We start from the raw sequence: 25,733 nt of genomic DNA, 5'->3' as shown, positions 1-25,733 counted from the left end.
ACTGAAGAAGTTGGGTGTGTCCCTTCCCCCGATGAAGAGGTGGTGGCGTCTCCACCAAGTAAAATCTCGCCCTGTCCTCTGGGGGAACTCAAAACCCCTGCACCGACTCCCACCACTATTACCCCTGTCAACCTGCTGCAGTCCCCTGAACAGGGCCCCTCGGGGGTGACTGAAGGCACCTCCCTTGAGGTGGTGCCCGACTCAGAGACCCTCGATACCCCCGAGGTACCTTCTGGCTCATCGGGGGACTGCAACTTTCAAAATTTAAAAAATGTCAACGGGTCATTGGGTGGCGGCGAAAAGGAAGGCCTTCCCGCTCCCTCCCAAACCTTAGCACCGGGCGTCCTAGTTTTAGGTCAGGAGCTTGTCCTGAGCTCCCCGGACGACCCGGTGCCGGGAGGAGAGCGGGCATCAGAACTGCCGCTGCCCTCTGACCCAAAACGTTTAGAGGAGACCAGAGAGGACCCCTCTGGCCTTGATCCTGGGGGTGGGATCGAGGCACAGATAGAGCCAGCTGGCAACTCCGAATCAGCCCCCGTACTCAATGCGGGGGAGGGGTCGGAAGCTGGAGGCGACGACCTGGAGGAGGACGGGGTGTCCGTGGTGAGCGCTGGAGATTACGCTGAGTCGCTCTCAAGCGAGGCGGTGGATCCCCTGGTGCCCTCCACTGACTCCCCCCTCATCCCCCCAAGGGAACTCCGGGACTTTTTGGCGAGTCATCGCGGTCGCCGAGACAGGGTTCAGTTGGCCTTGGACCGGTGGCATTCTTTTCCGCTGGTGTTCTGGTCCACTCGCGAGGCTCTCAAGTCTCCTGAGTTGGATAGGAACGCGCGGCGGAGGGTCCAAACGTTTCTCGCTGGGCTCCTGAAGGAGAGGAAGGACTAAAAAGTCCTCTTCTTCTTTTTAATGACTTAAGGTGAAGGTTTGATGTACCTTTGACAATGAAGACGACTATAGCCAGCCTCAACATCCGCGGCAGCAGGGCCGCACAGCGCAGGTTCCAGAACTTCTCGGTCCTCAGGGACGGGAAGTACGCGTTGTGCTTCCTGCAAGAAACCCATACCGTTCCGGGAGACGAAGCCACGTGGCTCCTGGAGTGGCGAGGGGGGGTCTACATGAGTCACCTAGCCTCCAATTCTGGCGGGGTGGCTATCTTGTTGGCCCCGCATTTTCAGCCGGAGATCTTGGGGGTCAAGGAGCCAGTGCCAGGCCGGTTGCTGCACCTGACTGTGCGTCTGGGGGGGGCGGTGCTTCACTTTGTGAATGTGTACGCTCCCCTGGGCACGCAGCAGCAAGCGAGCTTCTTTGAAGAAGTGTCCACTCATCTCGGCTCCATCGACGCTGGCGAGTGCATCGTCCTCGGGGGGGATTTCAATTGCACCCTCGGGGTCCGGGACCGTCACGGTACCCCGCACTGCACGCGAGGTGTGAGTAAGTTGCGGGACCTGGTCAGGTCCTTCGACTTAGTGGACGTCTGGCGAAATCTCCATCCTGACTCCAGCGTGTTCACCTTTGTGTCACCTGGAGTCGGAGCGTCCAGACTCGACCGCCTTTACGTTTCGAAGGCGTACGTGTCCTGCGTTCCGGCTGCTTCTATACAGCAGGTTCCGTGCACGGACCACCGTCTGGTGTGGGCGGAGCTCACTTCGTTCTGCGCTCGGACGGGGTCCGCGTACTGGCATTTTAATAACCTGTTGTTGGAAGACCAGCGGTTCCTGGAATCGTTCCGTCGCTTCTGGACCGGCTGGAGAAGGAAGCGGGGAGGCTTCCCCTCCTTGAGGCTATGGTGGGACGTGGGCAAGACTCACGTCCGAGTTTTCTGTCAAGAGTACGCGAAGGGGTCGACAAAGAGACGCAAATCCAGGGTCGAGGAGTTGGAGAAGGAGGTGCTCGACCTGGAGGCACGTCTCCGTCAGCCCGACGCGGACCCGGCCCTGCGGTCGGTGTACGATGAGAAGAAGGGCGCGCTGCGGGACCTGCAACTGGTCGGGTCTCGGGGCGCGTTCGTGAGGTCGCGGATCTGTTTCCTTAAGGAGATGGACCGTGGCTCTCCCTTCTTCTACTCACTGGAAAAAAGGCACGGGGTCCGTAAGCAGCTCTTTACGCTGCTGGCCGACGACGGATCACTTGTCTCGGATCCGGAGGGCATCAGGGCCATTGCCCGAGATTACTACACTGCCCTTTTCTCTCCGGATCCGTCCAGTGAGGAAGCTTGCAGAGTTTTGTGGGAGGACCTGCCGCAGGTCGGCCCGGAGTGCGCCGGAAAGCTCGACTCCCCTATAAGTCTGGGGGAGCTGACCGGCGCACTCGACGGTCTTTCTAGGGGCAAAACCCCGGGACTAGACGGGCTGACCGTGGAGTTCTTCAGGGCGTTCTGGGACGTCTTGGGGAGCGACTTCGCGGGGGTCCTGGGGGAGAGCATTGCTACCGGGGAGATGCCCCTTTCGTGGCGCAGGGCCGTGATTGCCCTGCTGCCGAAGAAGGGGGATCTCCGCCTTCTTAAAAACTGGCGCCCGGTCTCCCTCCTCAGCACGGACTACAAAATCTTCGCCCGAGCCATGTCTTCTCGGCTCGGCACCGTGCTGGACCACATGATCCACCCTGACCAGTCCTACACCGTCCCGGACCGAACCATTTATGATAACATCCATCTGGTCCGGGACATCATCCACCATTCCCAGAGGGCTGGTCTGTCGAGCGCCTTCCTGTCTCTCGATCAGGAGAAGGCGTTCGACAGGGTGGATCACGAATACTTACTCGGAACTCTGCGAGCTTTCGGGTTCGGGACGCATTTTGTCGCCCGGATCCGACTTCTGTACACCGCCGCGGAGTGTCTAGTGAAGGTTAACGGGTCCCTGACGGCGCCCCTTCGCTTTGGGAGAGGGGTACGTCAGGGCTGCCCCCTGTCTGGCCAGTTGTATTCTATCTGCGTGGAGCCTTTCCTGCGCCTCTTGCGGAGGAGGTTGTCGGGATTGGTTCTGCGCGGGCCGGGCATCGGGGTGGTCCTTTCGGCTTACGCCGATGACGTGCTCCTTATGTTTAGTGACCCGGCTGACCTGCGGAGGATGCGCGAGTGCCAGGAGGTCTACTCTGCCGCTTCTTCTGCCAGGATCAACTGGGGTAAATGTTCTGGACTCCTGGTCGGTCAGTGGCAGATGGATCCCCTACCCGAGGAGCTCAGGCCTTTCACCTGGAGCAGGACCAGCCTCCTCTACCTGGGGGTCCATCTCTGCCCCGCTGAGGAATCCTGGCCGGCAAACTGGCAGGAACTGGAGACGAAAGTCACCGCTCGCCTGCGGCGCTGGACAGGACTGCTCCGAGTGCTATCTTACCGAGGTCGAGTTCTGGTCATAAACCAGCTGATCGCCGCCATGTTGTGGTATCGGCTGGTCACTTTGACCCCTCCCCCGGACTTTGTCACAAGAATCCAGAGATTGTTAGTCGACTTCTTCTGGGACAAAAGATTGCACTGGGTCGCTGCCGAGGTTCTGAGTCTCCCGCTTAGGGAGGGTGGTCAGGCGCTAGTGTGCCTACGCACACAGGTGGCGACTTTCCGCCTTCAGACCCTGCAGCGATACCTCTACGTCGAGCCTCCTCCTAGATGGTGTGCCCTGATGACGTATTTCCTCCGTCAGGTGCACGGCCTGAATTATGACGTGCAGCTCCTGTTTATAGAACAGCTGGGCCTCGGTGGCTCCTTGCAGGCGTTGCCCGTCTTTTACCAGGACCTGATCAAAGTCTGGAAAGTGGTCACCTCGCGACGCAGCTCTCCCCCGTCAGGAGTAGCGGCTATCGTCAGAGAGCCGCTGCTCAGGAATCCGCCCCTCCGTCCTTTTCAGTGGTTGGCGGAGAGGAGGGCTGTGGCCGCAGGGGTGACCAGAATCGGGGACGTGCTGGGTGGCGGAGGACTGGGCTGGATGCTCCCGCAGGAGTTGGCGCGACGCGCGTCTGTGAGTGTCCAGGTCGCAGCCGATGCCATCCAAGACCTGAGAACGGTCGTGCTCGGACCCGACGTTATTTTGGGTCTTGAGGCGGCCCAGGTGCGCGGTGGTCTTCCGTCTGAGCGTTCCCCTGTTCGGACGGAATTCCACATTGGCCCCAAGCCCCGAACCCTCCCTCGGGTGCTGGTGCCCCGCAATATGAGCCGCCTCGGGGACATGCCCTCTGTGCCTTTTGGCACGGCAAAGAGGAGCTTTTTGTACGGACTGCTGCTGCACACCTTCCATTTTCTCGCCCTTGTCCGTCGACCGGACACGCCCTGGCGTGCCTTGTTGCCGTCCGGCGGCGGAAGCCCCCGATGGGAGGCCCTCTACGGAGGTGTCCTCCCCCTTTCTATCGGAGACCTGGGTTGGAGGGTGTTGCATGCAGCAGTCCCTTATAATAAGAGGATGCATTGGTTCGCGGACTCTCAGGACACGTGCCCTTTTTGCGGTCTTGTGGAGTCCGTGGACCATGTATACATAGGGTGTTGTAGGCTGCACTCCCTTTTTAGTTATTTGAAAAACCTTTTATTGATGTTTTGTTTGCACTTCAGCCCCACGCTCCTGATCTATGGGCACCCGGTGCGGAAGGGGGTCGGGAAGGAGGAGGACCTCCTCGTGAACCTGCTCCTGGGCCTGGCCAAGTTGGCCATTAACAGGTCCAGGCAGCGGGCGATCGACGGGGGAGTCCCGCCCGATTGTTTGTCCCTCTTCCGCGGCTACGTTCGCTGCCGGATGTCCCTGGAGAAGGAGCACGCGGTGTCTGCTGGCACTCTCGAGGCCTTCCGTGCTCGGTGGGCACCGCGGGGACTGGGGTGTTTTGTTGACCCCTTTAATCACATTTTGATTTAAAGTTTGTAAGTTTCCTTTAAAACTTTGTTCTTGGTTTTACAGCTGACCTGAATTAGGGGCTGTGCCTGATTTATCCCAATTTTGTTGATTTGGTTTTCATTTAAAAGATTATCAAGAGTTCATTTTCCTAACGATCTCGTGGAGGTAATTGTGGATTCAGTTGGTTTCCTGGTACTGAGGAGAGAAGGTGTGTGGTGTTGGTGTTGCTGCTCCTCAGTGTTTCAACTGTTTCTGCTGCTGCCTTTGGGGTTGTTGCTTCTGCTGTGTGCTGCTGCTGCTTCTGTTGCTGCTCCTCCAGTGCTGCTGCTGCTGCCTTGCCCCTGTGCTGCTAAAGGAGAGAGAGGGAGAGAAGAGAACAGTTGCTACTGTTGCTACAGGACAGGAAGGCCAGGAGGCCAGGACTGAGTTGGAAAACAACATCCTAGGTGGGTGTCTGAACTGTGTATTTTTGTTTAAGGTGGGGGCAATTAAGGACTGTGTTTTTGTAGGGGGAGGCAAGAAGACTGCCAGAGGAGTTGGGGAAGGAAGAGCGGGAGGGTGTGTGTGTGTGCTGAAACCATCTTTCTGCCACCCCTCCCCCCCAACCCAGCCCTTTTCCCAGTAAGGCCAGCAATAGCTGGTGAAGACATCGCCTCCCCCTGCCTGAAGAACATCAGGCCCCCACCCACCGTCCATCCACCATCGAGGACACCCACCTGGACATTTACCTCTTTCCCTCCTGTGCCTCCCTGTCTTTTACTCCTCTCCCTCCTCTCCTCTCCTGCCTAAAAGAGGGGAGGTTGTTTCTACCTCTCTCCCCCACCCCCTTTCCTCCCTATATTTCTAAAAAAAAATAAAAAGAAAAAAACAAAATGGCCAATCCTTCCCGGGGTGGGCGTGGCTCTGGCCCTAAGGCCAATTCACCATCACCTGTGGCCGGGCCCTCGAGGGCTAATGTGGAGGCGGTTTTGTCACCGGTGGCAGGGCCTCAAAAAAAGAAAACTTATGCGGGGGTGGTTGCTTCTGCGGCTCCAGCTGCTCCCGCTGCCCTGTCACCTTTCCGCCTCCTGACCAGGGCCCTTGGGGTAAAGAGCTATGCTCACCCTGAAATGACAATAGAGGCCTGCGTAAAGGCTATGGCTGGGGTCGTCGGCCCCTCAGCCATTGTCGCGGCCTCTAAAATGTATGGGAAGGCCATATTCTTCTTGAGGTCCGAGCGGGCGGTGCACCTCGCCCTGCAAAAAGGACTCACTGTGGGCGGGACTTTTCTGGCGGTGGACCCCCTTGAGGCCACCGCCCAGAGAATTATTATTTCGAACATCCCGCCTTTTCTATCCAGTGAGCTCCTCCTCCCCCACCTTAATAAATTGGGGGAGGTCAGGTCGGGGGTTGCACCAATCCCGCTCGGCCTCAAAGACTCGGCCCTCCGCCATGTGTACTCCTTCCGGCGCCAGGTATTTGTCCGCTTGGCCCAGGAGGAGTGCCTGGAGGGGGCCTTCGTTATCAATTTTGAGGGGACCGCCTATCGGGTCTTCTGGACCGTGGAGGGCGTGCGGTGCCATGCTTGTAAGGAGGCGGGGCACGTGAGGAAGAACTGCCCCGCCTCCAAGGCTACGAGCCCCACCCAAGTGGCCACGGCTGGCACCGCCCCTCCTCCCCCCGCCACCACTCCATCTCCCTCCCCGCAAGGGGAAGCGACGCCGGCGGCCACTGCCATCTCGGCTGCCGGTGAGGCGGGGGGAGAGCCCCCACGCCGTAAGAAGGCGCAGAGGAAGACCCGCAACCTGGAGGCGGCCCCTGAAACGCCCCAAAACCCCCAAACACCTGCAAGCACCGGCTCGGGGGAAAAGACAACATCCGGCCCCGGCGTCGTGTCCGCGTGTGCTCCCGGGCCCGTGGGTGCTAAGGCGCCGAGTGCTGGGCCCGGCGTCGTCCCTGCGCGTGCTCCCGGGGCCGGCGGGGAAGGGACGCGGGACCCCGAGCCGGGGTATCTAACACCCAAAACCCAGAGGGTGGAGTGTCCGGGAGGGCTGGACAAGGAGGAGGGGGCCTCGGAAATGGAGGTTTCCCTAGCCCCCAGCCTGACCCGGAAGAGACGTCACGCTTCGGAGGAGGAGGTGGGTGATGCCCAAACTGAAGAAGTTGGGTGTGTCCCTTCCCCCGATGAAGAGGTGGTGGCGTCTCCACCAAGTAAAATCTCGCCCTGTCCTCTGGGGGAACTCAAAACCCCTGCACCGACTCCCACCACTATTACCCCTGTCAACCTGCTGCAGTCCCCTGAACAGGGCCCCTCGGGGGTGACTGAAGGCACCTCCCTTGAGGTGGTGCCTGACTCAGAGACCCTCGATACCCCCGAGGTACCTTCTGGCTCATCGGGGGACTGCAACTTTCAAAATTTAAAAAATGTCAACGGGTCATTGGGTGGCGGCGAAAAGGAAGGCCTTCCCGCTCCCTCCCAAACCTTAGCACCGGGCGTCCTAGTTTTAGGTCAGGAGCTTGTCCTGAGCTCCCCGGACGACCCGGTGCCGGGAGGAGAGCGGGCATCAGAACTGCCGCTGCCCTCTGACCCAAAACGTTTAGAGGAGACCAGAGAGGACCCCTCTGGCCTTGATCCTGGGGGTGGGATCGAGGTACAGGTGGGGCCAGCTGGCAACTCCGAATCAGCCCCCGTACTCAATGCGGGGGAGGGGTCGGAAGCTGGAGGCGACGACCTGGAGGAGGACGGGGTGTCCGTGGTGAGCGCTGGAGATTACGCTGAGTCGCTCTCAAGCGAGGCGGTGGATCCCCTGGTGCCCTCCACTGACTCCCCCCTCATCCCCCCAAGGGAACTCCGGGACTTTTTGGCGAGTCATCGCGGTCGCCGAGACAGGGTTCAGTTGGCCTTGGACCGGTGGCATTCTTTTCCGCTGGTGTTCTGGTCCACTCGCGAGGCTCTCAAGTCTCCTGAGTTGGATAGGAACGCGCGGCGGAGGGTCCAAACGTTTCTCGCTGGGCTCCTGAAGGAGAGGAAGGACTAAAAAGTCCTCTTCTTCTTTTTAATGACTTAAGGTGAAGGTTTGATGTACCTTTGACAATGAAGACGACTATAGCCAGCCTCAACATCCGCGGCAGCAGGGCCGCACAGCGCAGGTTCCAGAACTTCTCGGTCCTCAGGGACGGGAAGTACGCGTTGTGCTTCCTGCAAGAAACCCATACCGTTCCGGGAGACGAAGCCACGTGGCTCCTGGAGTGGCGAGGGGGGGTCTACATGAGTCACCTAGCCTCCAATTCTGGCGGGGTGGCTATCTTGTTGGCCCCGCATTTTCAGCCGGAGATCTTGGGGGTCAAGGAGCCAGTGCCAGGCCGGTTGCTGCACCTGACTGTGCGTCTGGGGGGGGCGGTGCTTCACTTTGTGAATGTGTACGCTCCCCTGGGCACGCAGCAGCAAGCGAGCTTCTTTGAAGAAGTGTCCACTCATCTCGGCTCCATCGACGCTGGCGAGTGCATCGTCCTCGGGGGGGATTTCAATTGCACCCTCGGGGTCCGGGACCGTCACGGTACCCCGCACTGCACGCGAGGTGTGAGTAAGTTGCGGGACCTGGTCAGGTCCTTCGACTTAGTGGACGTCTGGCGAAATCTCCATCCTGACTGCAGCGTGTTCACCTTTGTGTCACCTGGAGTCGGAGCGTCCAGACTCGACCGCCTTTACGTTTCGAAGGCGTACGTGTCCTGCGTTCCGGCTGCTTCTATACAGCAGGTTCCGTGCACGGACCACCGTCTGGTGTGGGCGGAGCTCACTTCGTTCTGCGCTCGGACGGGGTCCGCGTACTGGCATTTTAATAACCTGTTGTTGGAAGACCAGCGGTTCCTGGACTCGTTCCGTCGCTTCTGGACCGGCTGGAGAAGGAAGCGGGGAGGCTTCCCCTCCTTGAGGCTATGGTGGGACGTGGGCAAGACTCACGTCCGAGTTTTCTGTCAAGAGTACGCGAAGGGGTCGACAAAGAGACGCAAATCCAGGGTCGAGGAGTTGGAGAAGGAGGTGCTCGACCTGGAGGCACGTCTCCGTCAGCCCGACGCGGACCCGGCCCTGCGGTCGGTGTACGATGAGAAGAAGGGCGCGCTGCGGGACCTGCAACTGGTCGGGTCTCGGGGCGCGTTCGTGAGGTCGCGGATCTGTTTCCTTAAGGAGATGGACCGTGGCTCTCCCTTCTTCTACTCACTGGAAAAAAGGCACGGGGTCCGTAAGCAGCTCTTTACGCTGCTGGCCGACGACGGATCACTTGTCTCGGATCCGGAGGGCATCAGGGCCATTGCCCGAGATTACTACACTGCCCTTTTCTCTCCGGATCCGTCCAGTGAGGAAGCTTGCAGAGTTTTGTGGGAGGACCTGCCGCAGGTCGGCCCGGAGTGCGCCGGAAAGCTCGACTCCCCTATAAGTCTGGGGGAGCTGACCGGCGCACTCGACGGTCTTTCTAGGGGCAAAACCCCGGGACTAGACGGGCTGACCGTGGAGTTCTTCAGGGCGTTCTGGGACGTCTTGGGGAGCGACTTCGCGGGGGTCCTGGGGGAGAGCATTGCTACCGGGGAGATGCCCCTTTCGTGGCGCAGGGCCGTGATTGCCCTGCTACCGAAGAAGGGGGATCTCCGCCTTCTTCAAAACTGGCGCCCGGTCTCCCTCCTCAGCACGGACTACAAAATCTTCGCCCGAGCCATGTCTTCTCGGCTCGGCACCGTGCTGGACCACATGATCCACCCTGACCAGTCCTACACCGTCCCGGACCGAACCATTTATGATAACATCATCTGGTCCGGGACATCATCCACCATTCCCAGAGGGCTGGTCTGTCGAGCGCCTTCCTGTCTCTCGATCAGGAGAAGGCGTTCGACAGGGTGGATCACGAATACTTACTCGGAACTCTGCGAGCTTTCGGGTTCGGGACGCATTTTGTCGCCCGGATCCGACTTCTGTACACTGCCGCGGAGTGTCTAGTGAAGGTTAACGGGTCCCTGACGGCGCCCCTTCGCTTTGGGAGAGGGGTACGTCAGGGCTGCCCCCTGTCTGGCCAGTTGTATTCTATTTGCGTGGAGCCTTTCCTGCGCCTCTTGCGGAGGAGGTTGTCGGGATTGGTTCTGCGCGGGCCGGGCATCGGGGTGGTCCTTTCGGCTTACGCCGATGACGTGCTCCTTATGTTTAGTGACCCGGCTGACCTGCGGAGGATGCGCGAGTGCCAGGAGGTCTACTCTGCCGCTTCTTCTGCCAGGATCAACTGGGGTAAGTGTTCTGGACTCCTGGTCGGTCAGTGGCAGATGGATCCCCTACCCGAGGAGCTCAGGCCTTTCACCTGGAGCAGGACCAGCCTCCTCTACCTGGGTGTCCATCTCTGCCCCGCTGAGGAATCCTGGCCGGCAAACTGGCAGGAACTGGAGACGAAAGTCACCGCTCGCCTGCGGCGCTGGACAGGACTGCTCCGAGTGCTATCTTACCGGGGTCGAGTTCTGGTCATAAACCAGCTGATCGCCGCCATGTTGTGGTATCGGCTGGTCACTTTGACCCCTCCCCCGGACTTTGTCACAAGAATCCAGAGATTGTTAGTCGACTTCTTCTGGGACAAAAGATTGCACTGGGTCGCTGCCGAGGTTCTGAGTCTCCCGCTTAGGGAGGGTGGTCAGGCGCTAGTGTGCCTACGCACACAGGTGGCGACTTTCCGCCTTCAGACCCTGCAGCGATACCTCTACGTTGAGCCTCCTCCTAGATGGTGTGCCCTGATGACGTATTTCTTCCGTCAGGTGCACGGCCTGAATTATGACGTGCAGCTCCTGTTTATAGAACAGCTGGGCCTCGGTGGCTCCTTGCAGGCGTTGCCCGTCTTTTACCAGGACCTGATCAAAGTCTGGAAAGTGGTCGCCTCGCGACGCAGCTCTCCCCCGTCAGGAGTAGCGGCTATCGTCAGAGAGCCGCTGCTCAGGAATCCGCCCCTCCGTCCTTTTCAGTGGTTGGCGGAGAGGAGGGCTGTGGCCGCAGGGGTGACCAGGATCGGGGACGTGCTGGGTGGCGGAGGACTGGGCTGGATGCTCCCGCAGGAGTTGGCGCGACGCGCGTCTGTGAGTGTCCAGGTCGCAGCCGATGCCATCCAAGACCTGAGAACGGTCGTGCTCGGACCCGACGTTATTTTGGGTCTTGAGGTGGCCCAGGTGCGCGGTGGTCTTCCGTCTGAGCGTTCCCCTGTTCGGACGGAATTCCACATTGGCCCCAAGCCCCGAACCCTCCCTCGGGTGCTGGTGCCCCGCAATATGAGCCGCCTCGGGGACATGCCCTCTGTGCCTTTTGGCACAGCAAAGAGGGGCTTTTTGTATGGACTGCTGCTGCACACCTTCCATTTTCTCGCCCTTGTCCGTCGACCGGACACGCCCTGGCGTGCCTTGTTGCCGTCTGGCGGCGGAGGCCCTCGATGGGAGGCCCTCTACGGAGGTGTCCTCCCCCTTTCTATCGGGGACCTGGGTTGGAGGGTGTTGCATGCAGCAGTCCCTTATAATAAGAGGATGCATAGGTTCACGGACTCTCAGGACACATGCCCTTTTTGCGGTCTTGTGGAGTCCGTGGACCATGTATACATAGGGTGTTGTAGGCTGCACTCCCTTTTTAGTTATTTGAAAAACCTTTTATTGATGTTTTGTTTGCACTTCAGCCCCACGCTCCTGATCTATGGGCACCCGGTGCGGAAGGGGGTCGGGAAGGAGGAGGACCTCCTCGTGAACCTGCTCCTGGGCCTGGCCAAGTTGGCCATTAACAGGTCCAGGCAGCGGGCGATCGACGGGGGAGTCCCGCCCGATTGTTTGTCCCTCTTCCGCGGCTACGTTCGCTGCCGGATGTCCCTGGAGAAGGAGCACGCGGTGTCTGCTGGCACTCTCGAGGCCTTCCGTGCTCGGTGGGCACCGCGGGGACTGGGGTGTTTTGTTGACCCCTTTAATCACATTTTGATTTAAAGTTTGTAAGTTTCCTTTAAACTTTGTTCTTGGTTTTACAGCTGACCTGAATTAGGGGCTGTGCCTGATTTATCCCAATTTTGTTGATTTGGTTTTCATTTAAAAGATTATCAAGAGTTCAAATCTCACAATGACAAACTATGAAACAATGTAACTTCATCAGAAACAGATGGAAACAGGTTTACTCAAAAGAGTATCAAGAGTTCATCTTCTTAACGATCTCATGGAGGTAATTGTGGATTCAGTTTGTTTCCTGATACTGAGGAGAGAAGGTGTGTGGTGTTGGTGTTGCTGCTCCTCAGTGTTTCAACTGTTTCTGCTGCTGCCTTTGGGGTTGTTGCTTCTGCTGTGTGCTGCTGCTGCTTCTGCTGCTGCTCCTCCAGTGCTGCCAAAGGAGAGAGAGGGAGAGAAGAGAACAGTTGCTACTGTTGCTACAGGACAGGAAGGCCAGGAGGCCAGGACTGAGTTAAAAAAACAACATCCTAGGTGGGTGTCTGAACTGTGTATTTTTGTTTAAGGTGGGGGCAATTAAGGACTGTGTTTTTGTAGGGGGAGGCAAGAAGACTGCCAGAGGAGTTGGGGAAGGAAGAGAGGGAGGGTGTGTGTGTGTGTGCTGAAACCATCTTTCTGCCACCCCTCCCCCCAACCCAGCCCTTTTCCCAGTAAGGCCAGCAATAGCTGGTGAAGACATCGCCTCCCCCTGCCTGAAGAACATCAGGCCCCCACCCACCGTCCATCCACCATCGAGTACACCCACCAGGACTTTTCCCTCTTTCCCTCCTGTGCCTCCCTGTCTTTTACTCCTCTCCCTCCTCTCCTCTCCTGCCTAAAAGAGGGGAGGTTGTTTCTACCTCTCTCCCCCACCCCCTTTCCTCCCTATATTTCTAAAAAAAAATAAAAAGAAAAAACAAAATGGCCAATCCTTCCCAGGGTGGGCGTGGCTCTGGCCCTAAGGCCAATTCACCATCACCTGTGGCCGGGCCCTCGAGGGCTAATGTGGAGGCGGTTTTGTCACCGGTGGCAGGGCCTCAAAAAAAGAAAACTTATGCGGGGGTGGTTGCTTCTGCGGCTCCAGCTGCTCCCGCTGCCCTGTCACCTTTCCGCCTCCTGACCAGGGCCCTTGGGGTAAAGAGCTATGCTCACCCTGAAATGACAATAGAGGCCTGCGTAAAGGCTATGGCTGGGGTCGTCGGCCCCTCAGCCATTGTCGCGGCCTCTAAAATGTATGGGAAGGCCATATTCTTCTTGAGGTCCGAGCGGGCGGTGCACCTCGCCCTGCAAAAAGGACTCACTGTGGGCGGGACTTTTCTGGCGGTGGACCCCCTTGAGGCCACCGCCCAGAGAATTATTATTTCGAACATCCCGCCTTTTCAATCCAGTGAGCTCCTCCTCCCCCACCTTAATAAATTGGGGGAGGTCAGGTCGGGGGTTGCACCAATCCCGCTCGGCCTCAAAGACTCGGCCCTCCGCCATGTGTACTCCTTCCGGCGCCAGGTATTTGTCCGCTTGGCCCAGGAGGAGTGCCTGGAGGGGGCCTTCGTTATCAATTTTGAGGGGACCGCCTATCGGGTCTTCTGGACCGTGGAGGGCGTGCGGTGCCATGCTTGTAAGGAGGCGGGGCATGTGAGGAAGAACTGCCCCGCCTCCAAGGCTACGAGCCCCACCCAAGCGGCCACGGCTGGCACCGCCCCTCCTCCCCCCGCCACCACTCCATCTCCCTCCCCGCAAGGGGAAGCGACGCCGGCGGCCACTGCCATCTCGGCTGCCGGTGAGGCGGGGGGAGAGCCCCCACGCCGTAAGAAGGCGCAGAGGAAGACCCGCAACCTGGAGGCGGCCCCTGAAACGCCCCAAAACCCCCAAACACCTGCAAGCACCGGCTCGGGGGAAAAGACAACATCCGGCCCGGGCGTCGTGTCCGCGTGTGCTCCCGGGCCCGTGGGTGCTAAGGCGCCGAGTGCTGGGCCCGGCGTCGTCCCTGCGCGTGCTCCCGGGGCCGGCGGGGAAGGGACGCGGGACCCCGAGCCGGGGTATCTAACACCCAAAACCCAGAGGGTGGAGTGTCCGGGAGGGCTGGACAAGGAGGAGGGGGCCTCGGAAATGGAGGTCTCCCAAGCCCCCAGCATGACTCGGAAGAGACGTCACGCTTCGGAGGAGGAGGTGGGTGATGCCCAAACTGAAGAAGTTGGGTGTGTCCCTTCCCCCGATGAAGAGGTGGTGGCGTCTCCACCAAGTAAAATCTCGCCCTGTCCTCTGGGGGAACTCAAAACCCCTGCACCGACTCCCACCACTATTACCCCTGTCAACCTGCTGCAGTCCCCTGAACAGGGCCCCTCGGGGGTCACTGAAGGCACCTCCCTTGAGGTGGTGCCCGACTCAGAGACCCTCGATACCCCCGAGGTACCTTCTGGCTCATCGGGGGACTGCAACTTTCAAAATTTAAAAAATGTCAACGGGTCATTGGGTGGCGGCGAAAAGGAAGGCCTTCCCGCTCCCTCCCAAACCTTAGCACCGGGCGTCCTAGTTTTAGGTCAGGAGCTTGTCCTGAGCTCCCCGGACGACCCGGTGCCGGGAGGAGAGCGGGCATCAGAACTGCCGCTGCCCTCTGACCCAAAACGTTTAGAGGATTCCAGAGAGGACCCCTCTGGCCTTGATCCTGGGGGTGGGATCGAGGTACAGGTGGGGCCAGCTGGCAACTCCGAATCAGCCCCCATACTCAATGCGGGGGAGGGGTCGGAAGCTGGAGGCGACGACCTGGAGGAGGACGGGGTGTCCGTGGTGAGCGCTGGAGATTACGCTGAGTCGCTCTCAAGCGAGGCGGTGGATCCCCTGGTGCCCTCCACTGACTCCCCCCTCATCCCCCCAAGGGAACTCCGGGACTTTTTGGCGAGTCATCGCGGTCGCCGAGACAGGGTTCAGTTGGCCTTGGACCGGTGGCATTCTTTTCCGCTGGTGTTCTGGTCCACTCGCGAGGCTCTCAAGTCTCCTGAGTTGGATAGGAACGCGCGGCGGAGGGTCCAAACGTTTCTCGCTGGGCTCCTGAAGGAGAGGAAGGACTAAAAAGTCCTCTTCTTCTTTTTAATGACTTAAGGTGAAGGTTTGATGTACCTTTGACAATGAAGACGACTATAGCCAGCCTCAACATCCGTGGCAGCAGGGCCGCACAGCGCAGGTTCCAGAACTTCTCGGTCCTCAGGGACGGGAAGTACGCGTTGTGCTTCCTGCAAGAAACCCATACCGTTCCGGGAGACGAAGCCACGTGGCTCCTGGAGTGGCGAGGGGGGGTCTACATGAGTCACCTAGCCTCCAATTCTGGCGGGGTGGCTATCTTGTTGGCCCCGCATTTTCAGCCGGAGATCTTGGGGGTCAAGGAGCCAGTGCCAGGCCGGTTGCTGCACCTGACTGTGCGTCTGGGGGGGGCGGTGCTTCACTTTGTGAATGTGTACGCTCCCCTGGGCACGCAGCAGCAAGCGAGCTTCTTTGAAGAAGTGTCCACTCATCTCGGCTCCATCGACGCTGGCGAGTGCATCGTCCTCGGGGGGGATTTCAATTGCACCCTCGGGGTCCGGGACCGTCACGGTACCCCGCACTGCACGCGAGGTGTGAGTAAGTTGCGGGACCTGGTCAGGTCCTTCGACTTAGTGGACGTCTGGCGAAATCTCCATCCTGACTCCAGCGTGTTCACCTTTGTGTCACCTGGAGTCGGAGCGTCCAGACTCGACCGCCTTTACGTTTCGAAGGCGTACGTGTCCTGCGTTCCGGCTGCTTCTATACAGCAGGTTCCATGCACGGACCACCGTCTGGTGTGGGCGGAGCTCACTTCGTTCTGCGCTCGGACGGGGTCCGCGTACTGGCATTTTAATAACCTGTTGTTGGAAGACCAGCGGTTCCTGGACTCGTTCCGTCGCTTCTGGGCCGGCTGGAGAAGGAAGCGGGGAGGCTTCCCCTCCTTGAGGCTATGGTGGGACGTGGGCAAGACTCACGTCCGAGTTTTCTGTCAAGAGTACGCGAAGGGGTCGACAAAGAGACGCAAATCCAGGGTCGAGGAGTTGGAGAAGGAGGTGCTCGACCTGGAGGCACGTCTCCGTCAGCCCGACGCGGACCCGGCCCTGCGGTCGGTGTACGATGAGAAGAAGGGCGCGCTGCGGGACCTGCAACTGGTCGGGTCTCGGGGCGCGTTCGTGAGGTCGCGGATCTGTTTCCTTAAGGAGATGGACCGTGGCTCTCCCTTCTTCTACTCACTGGAAAAAAGGCACGGGGTCCGTAAGCAGCTCTTTACGCTGCTGGCCGACGACGGATCACTTGTCTCGGATCCGGAGGGCATCAGGGCCATTGCCCGAGATTACTACACTGCCCTTTTCTCTCCGGATCCGTCCAGTGAGGAAGCTTGCAGAGTTTTGTGGGAGGACCTGCCGCAGGTCGGCCCGGAGTGCGCCGGAAAGCTCGACTCCCCTATAAGTCTGGGGGAGCTGACCGGCGCACTCGACGGTCTTTCTAGGGGCAAAACCCCGGGACTAGACGGGCTGACCGTGGAGTTCTTCAGGGCGTTCTGGGACGTCATGGGGAGCGACTTCGCGGGGGTCCTGGGGGAGAGCATTGCTACCGGGGAGATGCCCCTTTCGTGGCGCAGGGCCGTGATTGCCCTGCTACCGAAGAAGGGGGATCTCCGCCTTCTTCAAAACTGGCGCCCGGTCTCCCTCCTCAGCACGGACTACAAAATCTTCGCCCGAGCCATGTCTTCTCGGCTCGGCACCGTGCTGGACCACATGATCCACCCTGACCAGTCCTACACCGTCCCGGACCGAACCATTTATGATAACATCATCTGGTCCGGGACATCATCCACCATTCCCAGAGGGCTGGTCTGTCGAGCGCCTTCCTGTCTCTCGATCAGGAGAAGGCGTTCGACAGGGTGGATCACGAATACTTACTCGGAACTCTGCGAGCTTTCGGGTTCGGGACGCATTTTGTCGCCCGGATCCGACTTCTGTACACCGCCGCGGAGTGTCTAGTGAAGGTTAACGGGTCCCTGACGGCGCCCCTTCGCTTTGGGAGAGGGGTACGTCAGGGCTGCCCCCTGTCTGGCCAGTTGTATTCTATTTGCGTGGAGCCTTTCCTGCGCCTCTTGCGGAGGAGGTTGTCGGGATTGGTTCTGCGCGGGCCGGGCATCGGGGTGGTCCTTTCGGCTTACGCCGATGACGTGCTCCTTATGTTTAGTGACCCGGCTGACCTGCGGAGGATGCGCGAGTGCCAGGAGGTCTACTCTGCCGCTTCTTCTGCCAGGATCAACTGGGGTAAGTGTTCTGGACTCCTGGTCGGTCAGTGGCAGATGGATCCCCTACCCGAGGAGCTCAGGCCTTTCACCTGGAGCAGGACCAGCCTCCTCTACCTGGGTGTCCATCTCTGCCCCGCTGAGGAATCCTGGCCGGCAAACTGGCAGGAACTGGAGACGAAAGTCACCGCTCGCCTGCGGCGCTGGACAGGACTGCTCCGAGTGCTATCTTACCGGGGTCGAGTTCTGGTCATAAACCAGCTGATCGCCGCCATGTTGTGGTATCGGCTGGTCACTTTGACCCCTCCCCCGGACTTTGTCACAAGAATCCAGAGATTGTTAGTCGACTTCTTCTGGGACAAAAGATTGCACTGGGTCGCTGCCGAGGTTCTGAGTCTCCCGCTTAGGGAGGGTGGTCAGGCGCTAGTGTGCCTACGCACACAGGTGGCGACTTTCCGCCTTCAGACCCTGCAGCGATACCTCTACGTTGAGCCTCCTCCTAGATGGTGTGCCCTGATGACGTATTTCTTCCGTCAGGTGCACGGCCTGAATTATGACGTGCAGCTCCTGTTTATAGAACAGCTGGGCCTCGGTGGCTCCTTGCAGGCGTTGCCCGTCTTTTACCAGGACCTGATCAAAGTCTGGAAAGTGGTCGCCTCGCGACGCAGCTCTCCCCCGTCAGGAGTAGCGGCTATCGTCAGAGAGCCGCTGCTCAGGAATCCGCCCCTCCGTCCTTTTCAGTGGTTGGCGGAGAGGAGGGCTGTGGCCGCAGGGGTGACCAGGATCGGGGACGTGCTGGGTGGCGGAGGACTGGGCTGGATGCTCCCGCAGGAGTTGGCGCGACGCGCGTCTGTGAGTGTCCAGGTCGCAGCCGATGCCATCCAAGACCTGAGAACGGTCGTGCTCGGACCCGACGTTATTTTGGGTCTTGAGGTGGCCCAGGTGCGCGGTGGTCTTCCGTCTGAGCGTTCCCCTGTTCGGACGGAATTCCACATTGGCCCCAAGCCCCGAACCCTCCCTCGGGTGCTGGTGCCCCGCAATATGAGCCGCCTCGGGGACATGCCCTCTGTGCCTTTTGGCACGGCAAAGAGGAGCTTTTTGTACGGACTGCTGCTGCACACCTTCCATTTTCTCGCCCTTGTCCGTCGACCGGACACGCCCTGGCGTGCCTTGTTGCCGTCCGGCGGCGGAAGCCCCCGATGGGAGGCCCTCTACGGAGGTGTCCTCCCCCTTTCTATCGGAGACCTGGGTTGGAGGGTGTTGCATGCAGCAGTCCCTTATAATAAGAGGATGCATTGGTTCGCGGACTCTCAGGACACGTGCCCTTTTTGCGGTCTTGTGGAGTCCGTGGACCATGTATACATAGGGTGTTGTAGGCTGCACTCCCTTTTTAGTTATTTGAAAAACCTTTTATTGATGTTTTGTTTGCACTTCAGCCCCACGCTCCTGATCTATGGGCACCCGGTGCGGAAGGGGGTCGGGAAGGAGGAGGACCTCCTCGTGAACCTGCTCCTGGGCCTGGCCAAGTTGGCCATTAACAGGTCCAGGCAGCGGGCGATCGACGGGGGAGTCCCGCCCGATTGTTTGTCCCTCTTCCGCGGCTACGTTCGCTGCCGGATGTCCCTGGAGAAGGAGCACGCGGTGTCTGCTGGCACTCTCGAGGCCTTCCGTGCTCGGTGGGCACCGCGGGGACTGGGGTGTTTTGTTGACCCCTTTAATCACATTTTGATTTAAAGTTTGTAAGTTTCCTTTAAAACTTTGTTCTTGGTTTTACAGCTGACCTGAATTAGGGGCTGTGCCTGATTTATCCCAATTTTGTTGATTTGGTTTTCATTTAAAAGATTATCACCTGTGGCCGGGCCCTCGAGGGCTAATGTGGAGGCGGTTTTGTCACCGGTGGCAGGGCCTCAAAAAAAGAAAACTTATGCGGGGGTGGTTGCTTCTGCGGCTCCAGCTGCTCCCGCTGCCCTGTCACCTTTCCGCCTCCTGACCAGGGCCCTTGGGGTAAAGAGCTATGCTCACCCTGAAATGACAATAGAGGCCTGCGTAAAGGCTATGGCTGGGGTCGTCGGCCCCTCAGCCATTGTCGCGGCCTCTAAAATGTATGGGAAGGCCATATTCTTCTTGAGGTCCGAGCGGGCGGTGCACCTCGCCCTGCAAAAAGGACTCACTGTGGGCGGGACTTTTCTGGCGGTGGACCCCCTTGAGGCCACCGCCCAGAGAATTATTATTTCGAACATCCCGCCTTTTCTATCCGGTGAGCTCCTCCTCCCCCACCTTAATAAATTGGGGGAGGTCAGGTCGGGGGTTGCACCAATCCCGCTCGGCCTCAAAGACTCGGCCCTCCGCCATGTGTACTCCTTCCGGCGCCAGGTATTTGTCCGCTTGGCCCAGGAGGAGTGCCTGGAGGGGGCCTTCGTTATCAATTTTGAGGGGACCGCCTATCGGGTCTTCTGGACCGTGGAGGGCGTGCGGTGCCATGCTTGTAAGGAGGCGGGGCATGTGAGGAAGAACTGCCCCGCCTCCAAGGCTACGAGCCCCACCCAAGCGGCCACGGCTGGCACCGCCCCTCCTCCCCCCGCCACCACTCCATCTCCCTCCCCGCAAGGGGAAGCGACGCCGGCGGCCACTGCCATCTCGGCTGCCGGTGAGGCGGGGGGAGAGCCCCCACGCCGTAAGAAGGCGCAGAGGAAGACCCGCAACCTGGAGGCGGCCCCTGAAACGCCCCAAAACCCCCAAACACCTGCAAGCACCGGCTCGGGGGAAAAGACAACATCCGGCCCCGGCGTCGTGTCCGCGTGTGCTCCCGGGCCCGTGGGTGCTAAGGCGCCGAGTGCTGGGCCCGGCGTCGTCCCTGCGCGTGCTCCCGGGGCCGGCGGGGAAGGGACGCGGGACCCCGAGCCGGGGTATCTAACACCCAAAACCCAGAGGGTGGAGTGTCCGGGAGGGCTGGACAAGGAGGAGGGGGCCTCGGAAATGGAGGTCTCCCTAGCCCCCAGCCTGACCCGGAAGAGACGTCACGCTTCGGAGGAGGAGGTGGGTGATGCCCAAACTGAAGAAGTTGGGTGTGTCCCTTCCCCCGATGAAGAGGTGGTGGCGTCTCCACCAAGTAAAATCTCGCCCTGTCCTCTGGGGGAACTCAAAACCCCTGCACCGACTCCCACCACTATTACCCCTGTCAACCTGCTGCAGTCCCCTGAACAGGGCCCCTCGGGGGTGACTGAAGGCACCTCCCTTGAGGTGGTGCCCGACTCAGAGACCCTCGATACCCCCGAGGTACCTTCTGGCTCATCGGGGGACTGCAACTTTCAAAATTTAAAAAATGTTAACGGGTCATTGGGTGGCGGCGAAAAGGAAGGCCTTCCCGCTCCCTCCCAAACCTTAGCACCGGGCGTCCTAGTTTTAGGTCAGGAGCTTGTCCTGAGCTCCCCGGACGACCCGGTGCCGGGAGGAGAGCGGGCATCAGAACTGCCGCTGCCCTCTGACCCAAAACGTTTAGAGGAGACCAGAGAGGACCCCTCTGGCCTTGATCCTGGGGGTGGGATCGAGGTACAGGTGGGGCCAGCTGGCAACTCCGAATCAGCCCCCGTACTCAATGCGGGGGAGGGGTCGGAAGCTGGAGGCGACGACCTGGAGGAGGACGGGGTGTCCGTGGTGAGCGCTGGAGATTACGCTGAGTCGCTCTCAAGCGAGGCGGTGGATCCCCTGGTGCCCTCCACTGACTCCCCCCTCATCCCCCCAAGGGAACTCCGGGACTTTTTGGCGAGTCATCGCGGTCGCCGAGACAGGGTTCAGTTGGCCTTGGACCGGTGGCATTCTTTTCCGCTGGTGTTCTGGTCCACTCGCGAGGCTCTCAAGTCTCCTGAGTTGGATAGGAACGCGCGGCGGAGGGTCCAAACGTTTCTCGCTGGGCTCCTGAAGGAGAGGAAGGACTAAAAAGTCCTCTTCTTCTTTTTAATGACTTAAGGTGAAGGTTTGATGTACCTTTGACAATGAAGACGACTATAGCCAGCCTCAACATCCGTGGCAGCAGGGCCGCACAGCGCAGGTTCCAGAACTTCTCGGTCCTCAGGGACGGGAAGTACGCGTTGTGCTTCCTGCAAGAAACCCATACCGTTCCGGGAGACGAAGCCACGTGGCTCCTGGAGTGGCGAGGGGGGGTCTACATGAGTCACCTAGCCTCCAATTCTGGCGGGGTGGCTATCTTGTTGGCCCCGCATTTTCAGCCGGAGATCTTGGGGGTCAAGGAGCCAGTGCCAGGCCGGTTGCTGCACCTGACTGTGCGTCTGGGGGGGGCGGTGCTTCACTTTGTGAATGTGTACGCTCCCCTGGGCACGCAGCAGCAAGCGAGCTTCTTTGAAGAAGTGTCCACTCATCTCGGCTCCATCGACGCTGGCGAGTGCATCGTCCTCGGGGGGGATTTCAATTGCACCCTCGGGGTCCGGGACCGTCACGGTACCCCGCACTGCACGCGAGGTGTGAGTAAGTTGCGGGACCTGGTCAGGTCCTTCGACTTAGTGGACGTCTGGCGAAATCTCCATCCTGACTCCAGCGTGTTCACCTTTGTGTCACCTGGAGTCGGAGCGTCCAGACTCGACCGCCTTTACGTTTCGAAGGCGTACGTGTCCTGCGTTCCGGCTGCTTCTATACAGCAGGTTCCATGCACGGACCACCGTCTGGTGTGGGCGGAGCTCACTTCGTTCTGCGCTCGGACGGGGTCCGCGTACTGGCATTTAATAACCTGTTGTTGGAAGACCAGCGGTTCCTGGACTCGTTCCGTCGCTTCTGGGCCGGCTGGAGAAGGAAGCGGGGAGGCTTCCCCTCCTTGAGGCTATGGTGGGACGTGGGCAAGACTCACGTCCGAGTTTTCTGTCAAGAGTACGCGAAGGGGTCGACAAAGAGACGCAAATCCAGGGTCGAGGAGTTGGAGAAGGAGGTGCTCGACCTGGAGGCACGTCTCCGTCAGCCCGACGCGGACCCGGCCCTGCGGTCGGTGTACGATGAGAAGAAGGGCGCGCTGCGGGACCTGCAACTGGTCGGGTCTCGGGGCGCGTTCGTGAGGTCGCGGATCTGTTTCCTTAAGGAGATGGACCGTGGCTCTCCCTTCTTCTACTCACTGGAAAAAAGGCACGGGGTCCGTAAGCAGCTCTTTACGCTGCTGGCCGACGACGGATCACTTGTCTCGGATCCGGAGGGCATCAGGGCCATTGCCCGAGATTACTACACTGCCCTTTTCTCTCCGGATCCGTCCAGTGAGGAAGCTTGCAGAGTTTTGTGGGAGGACCTGCCGCAGGTCGGCCCGGAGTGCGCCGGAAAGCTCGACACCCCTATAAGTCTGGGGGAGCTGACCGGCGCACTCGACGGTCTTTCTAGGGGCAAAACCCCGGGACTAGACGGGCTGACCGTGGAGTTCTTCAGGGCGTTCTGGGACGTCATGGGGAGCGACTTCGCGGGGGTCCTGGGGGAGAGCATTGCTACCGGGGAGATGCCCCTTTCGTGGCGCAGGGCCGTGATTGCCCTGCTACCGAAGAAGGGGGATCTCCGCCTTCTTCAAAACTGGCGCCCGGTCTCCCTCCTCAGCACGGACTACAAAATCTTCGCCCGAGCCATGTCTTCTCGGCTCGGCACCGTGCTGGACCACATGATCCACCCTGACCAGTCCTACACCGTCCCGGACCGAACCATTTATGATAACATCCATCTGGTCCGGGACATCATCCACCATTCCCAGAGGGCTGGTCTGTCGAGCGCCTTCCTGTCTCTCGATCAGGAGAAGGCGTTCGACAGGGTGGATCACGAATACTTACTCGGAACTCTGCGAGCTTTCGGGTTCGGGACGCATTTTGTCGCCCGGATCCGACTTCTGTACACTGCCGCGGAGTGTCTAGTGAAGGTTAACGGGTCCCTGACGGCGCCCCTTCGCTTTGGGAGAGGGGTACGTCAGGGCTGCCCCCTGTCTGGCCAGTTGTATTCTATTTGCGTGGAGCCTTTCCTGCGCCTCTTGCGGAGGAGGTTGTCGGGATTGGTTCTGCGCGGGCCGGGCATCGGGGTGGTCCTTTCGGCTTACGCCGATGACGTGCTCCTTATGTTTAGTGACCCGGCTGACCTGCGGAGGATGCGCGAGTGCCAGGAGGTCTACTCTGCCGCTTCTTCTGCCAGGATCAACTGGGGTAAGTGTTCTGGACTCCTGGTCGGTCAGTGGCAGATGGATCCCCTACCCGAGGAGCTCAGGCCTTTCACCTGGAGCAGGACCAGCCTCCTCTACCTGGGGGTCCATCTCTGCCCCGCTGAGGAATCCTGGCCGGCAAACTGGCAGGAACTGGAGACGAAAGTCACCGCTCGCCTGCGGCGCTGGACAGGACTGCTCCGAGTGCTATCTTACCGGGGTCGAGTTCTGGTCATAAACCAGCTGATCGCCGCCATGTTGTGGTATCGGCTGGTCACTTTGACCCCTCCCCCGGACTTTGTCACAAGAATCCAGAGATTGTTAGTCGACTTCTTCTGGGACAAAAGATTGCACTGGGTCGCTGCCGAGGTTCTGAGTCTCCCGCTTAGGGAGGGTGGTCAGGCGCTAGTGTGCCTACGCACACAGGTGGCGACTTTCCGCCTTCAGACCCTGCAGCGATACCTCTACGTTGAGCCTCCTCCTAGATGGTGTGCCCTGATGACGTATTTCTTCCGTCAGGTGCACGGCCTGAATTATGACGTGCAGCTCCTGTTTATAGAACAGCTGGGCCTCGGTGGCTCCTTGCAGGCGTTGCCCGTCTTTTACCAGGACCTGATCAAAGTCTGGAAAGTGGTCGCCTCGCGACGCAGCTCTCCCCCGTCAGGAGTAGCGGCTATCGTCAGAGAGCCGCTGCTCAGGAATCCGCCCCTCCGTCCTTTTCAGTGGTTGGCGGAGAGGAGGGCTGTGGCCGCAGGGGTGACCAGGATCGGGGACGTGCTGGGTGGCGGAGGACTGGGCTGGATGCTCCCGCAGGAGTTGGCGCGACGCGCGTCTGTGAGTGTCCAGGTCGCAGCCGATGCCATCCAAGACCTGAGAACGGTCGTGCTCGGACCCGACGTTATTTTGGGTCTTGAGGTGGCCCAGGTGCGCGGTGGTCTTCCGTCTGAGCGTTCCCCTGTTCGGACGGAATTCCACATTGGCCCCAAGCCCCGAACCCTCCCTCGGGTGCTGGTGCCCCGCAATATGAGCCGCCTCGGGGACATGCCCTCTGTGCCTTTTGGCACGGCAAAGAGGAGCTTTTTGTACGGACTGCTGCTGCACACCTTCCATTTTCTCGCCCTTGTCCGTCGACCGGACACGCCCTGGCGTGCCTTGTTGCCGTCCGGCGGCGGAAGCCCCCGATGGGAGGCCCTCTACGGAGGTGTCCTCCCCCTTTCTATCGGAGACCTGGGTTGGAGGGTGTTGCATGCAGCAGTCCCTTATAATAAGAGGATGCATTGGTTCGCGGACTCTCAGGACACGTGCCCTTTTTGCGGTCTTGTGGAGTCCGTGGACCATGTATACATAGGGTGTTGTAGGCTGCACTCCCTTTTTAGTTATTTGAAAAACCTTTTATTGATGTTTTGTTTGCACTTCAGCCCCACGCTCCTGATCTATGGGCACCCGGTGCGGAAGGGGGTCGGGAAGGAGGAGGACCTCCTCGTGAACCTGCTCCTGGGCCTGGCCAAGTTGGCCATTAACAGGTCCAGGCAGCGGGCGATCGACGGGGGAGTCCCGCCCGATTGTTTGTCCCTCTTCCGCGGCTACGTTCGCTGCCGGATGTCCCTGGAGAAGGAGCACGCGGTGTCTGCTGGCACTCTCGAGGCCTTCCGTGCTCGGTGGGCACCGCGGGGACTGGGGTGTTTTGTTGACCCCTTTAATCACATTTTGATTTAAAGTTTGTAAGTTTCCTTTAAACTTTGTTCTTGGTTTTACAGCTGACCTGAATTAGGGGCTGTGCCTGATTTATCCCAATTTTGTTGATTTGGTTTTCATTTAAAAGATTATCAAGAGTTCATTTTCCTAACGATCTCGTGGAGGTAATTGTGGATTCAGTTGGTTTCCTGGTACTGAGGAGAGAAGGTGTGTGGTGTTGGTGTTGCTGCTCCTCAGTGTTTCAACTGTTTCTGCTGCTGCCTTTGGGGTTGTTGCTTCTGCTGTGTGCTGCTGCTGCTTCTGTTGCTGCTCCTCCAGTGCTGCTGCTGCTGCCTTGCCCCTGTGCTGCTAAAGGAGAGAGAGAGGGAGAGAAGAGAACAGTTGCTACTGTTGCTACAGGACAGGAAGGCCAGGAGGCCAGGACTGAGTTGGAAAACAACATCCTAGGTGGGTGTCTGAACTGTGTATTTTTGTTTAAGGTGGGGGCAATTAAGGACTGTGTTTTGTAGGGGGAGCAAGAAGACTGCCAGAGGAGTTGGGGAAGGAAGAGCGGGAGGGTGTGTGTGTGTGTGCTGAAAACCATCTTTCTGCCACCCCTCCCCCCCACCCAGCCTTTTCCCAGTAAGGCCAGCAATAGCTGGTGAAGACATCGCCTCCCTGCCTGAAGAACATCAGGCCCCACCCACCGTACCATCCACCATCGAGGACACCCACCTGGACATTTACCTCTTTCCCTCCTGTGCCTCCTGTCTTTTTACTCCTCTCCCTCCTCTCCTCTCCTGCCTAATAAGAGGGGAGGTTGTTTCTACCTCTCTCCCCCACCCCTTTC

The sequence above is a fragment of the Carcharodon carcharias genome, chromosome 3, assembly GCF_017639515.1.
Source record: "Carcharodon carcharias isolate sCarCar2 chromosome 3, sCarCar2.pri, whole genome shotgun sequence".
Classification (NCBI taxonomy): domain Eukaryota; kingdom Metazoa; phylum Chordata; class Chondrichthyes; order Lamniformes; family Lamnidae; genus Carcharodon; species Carcharodon carcharias.
Note: the sequence above shows the minus strand (reverse complement) of the source record.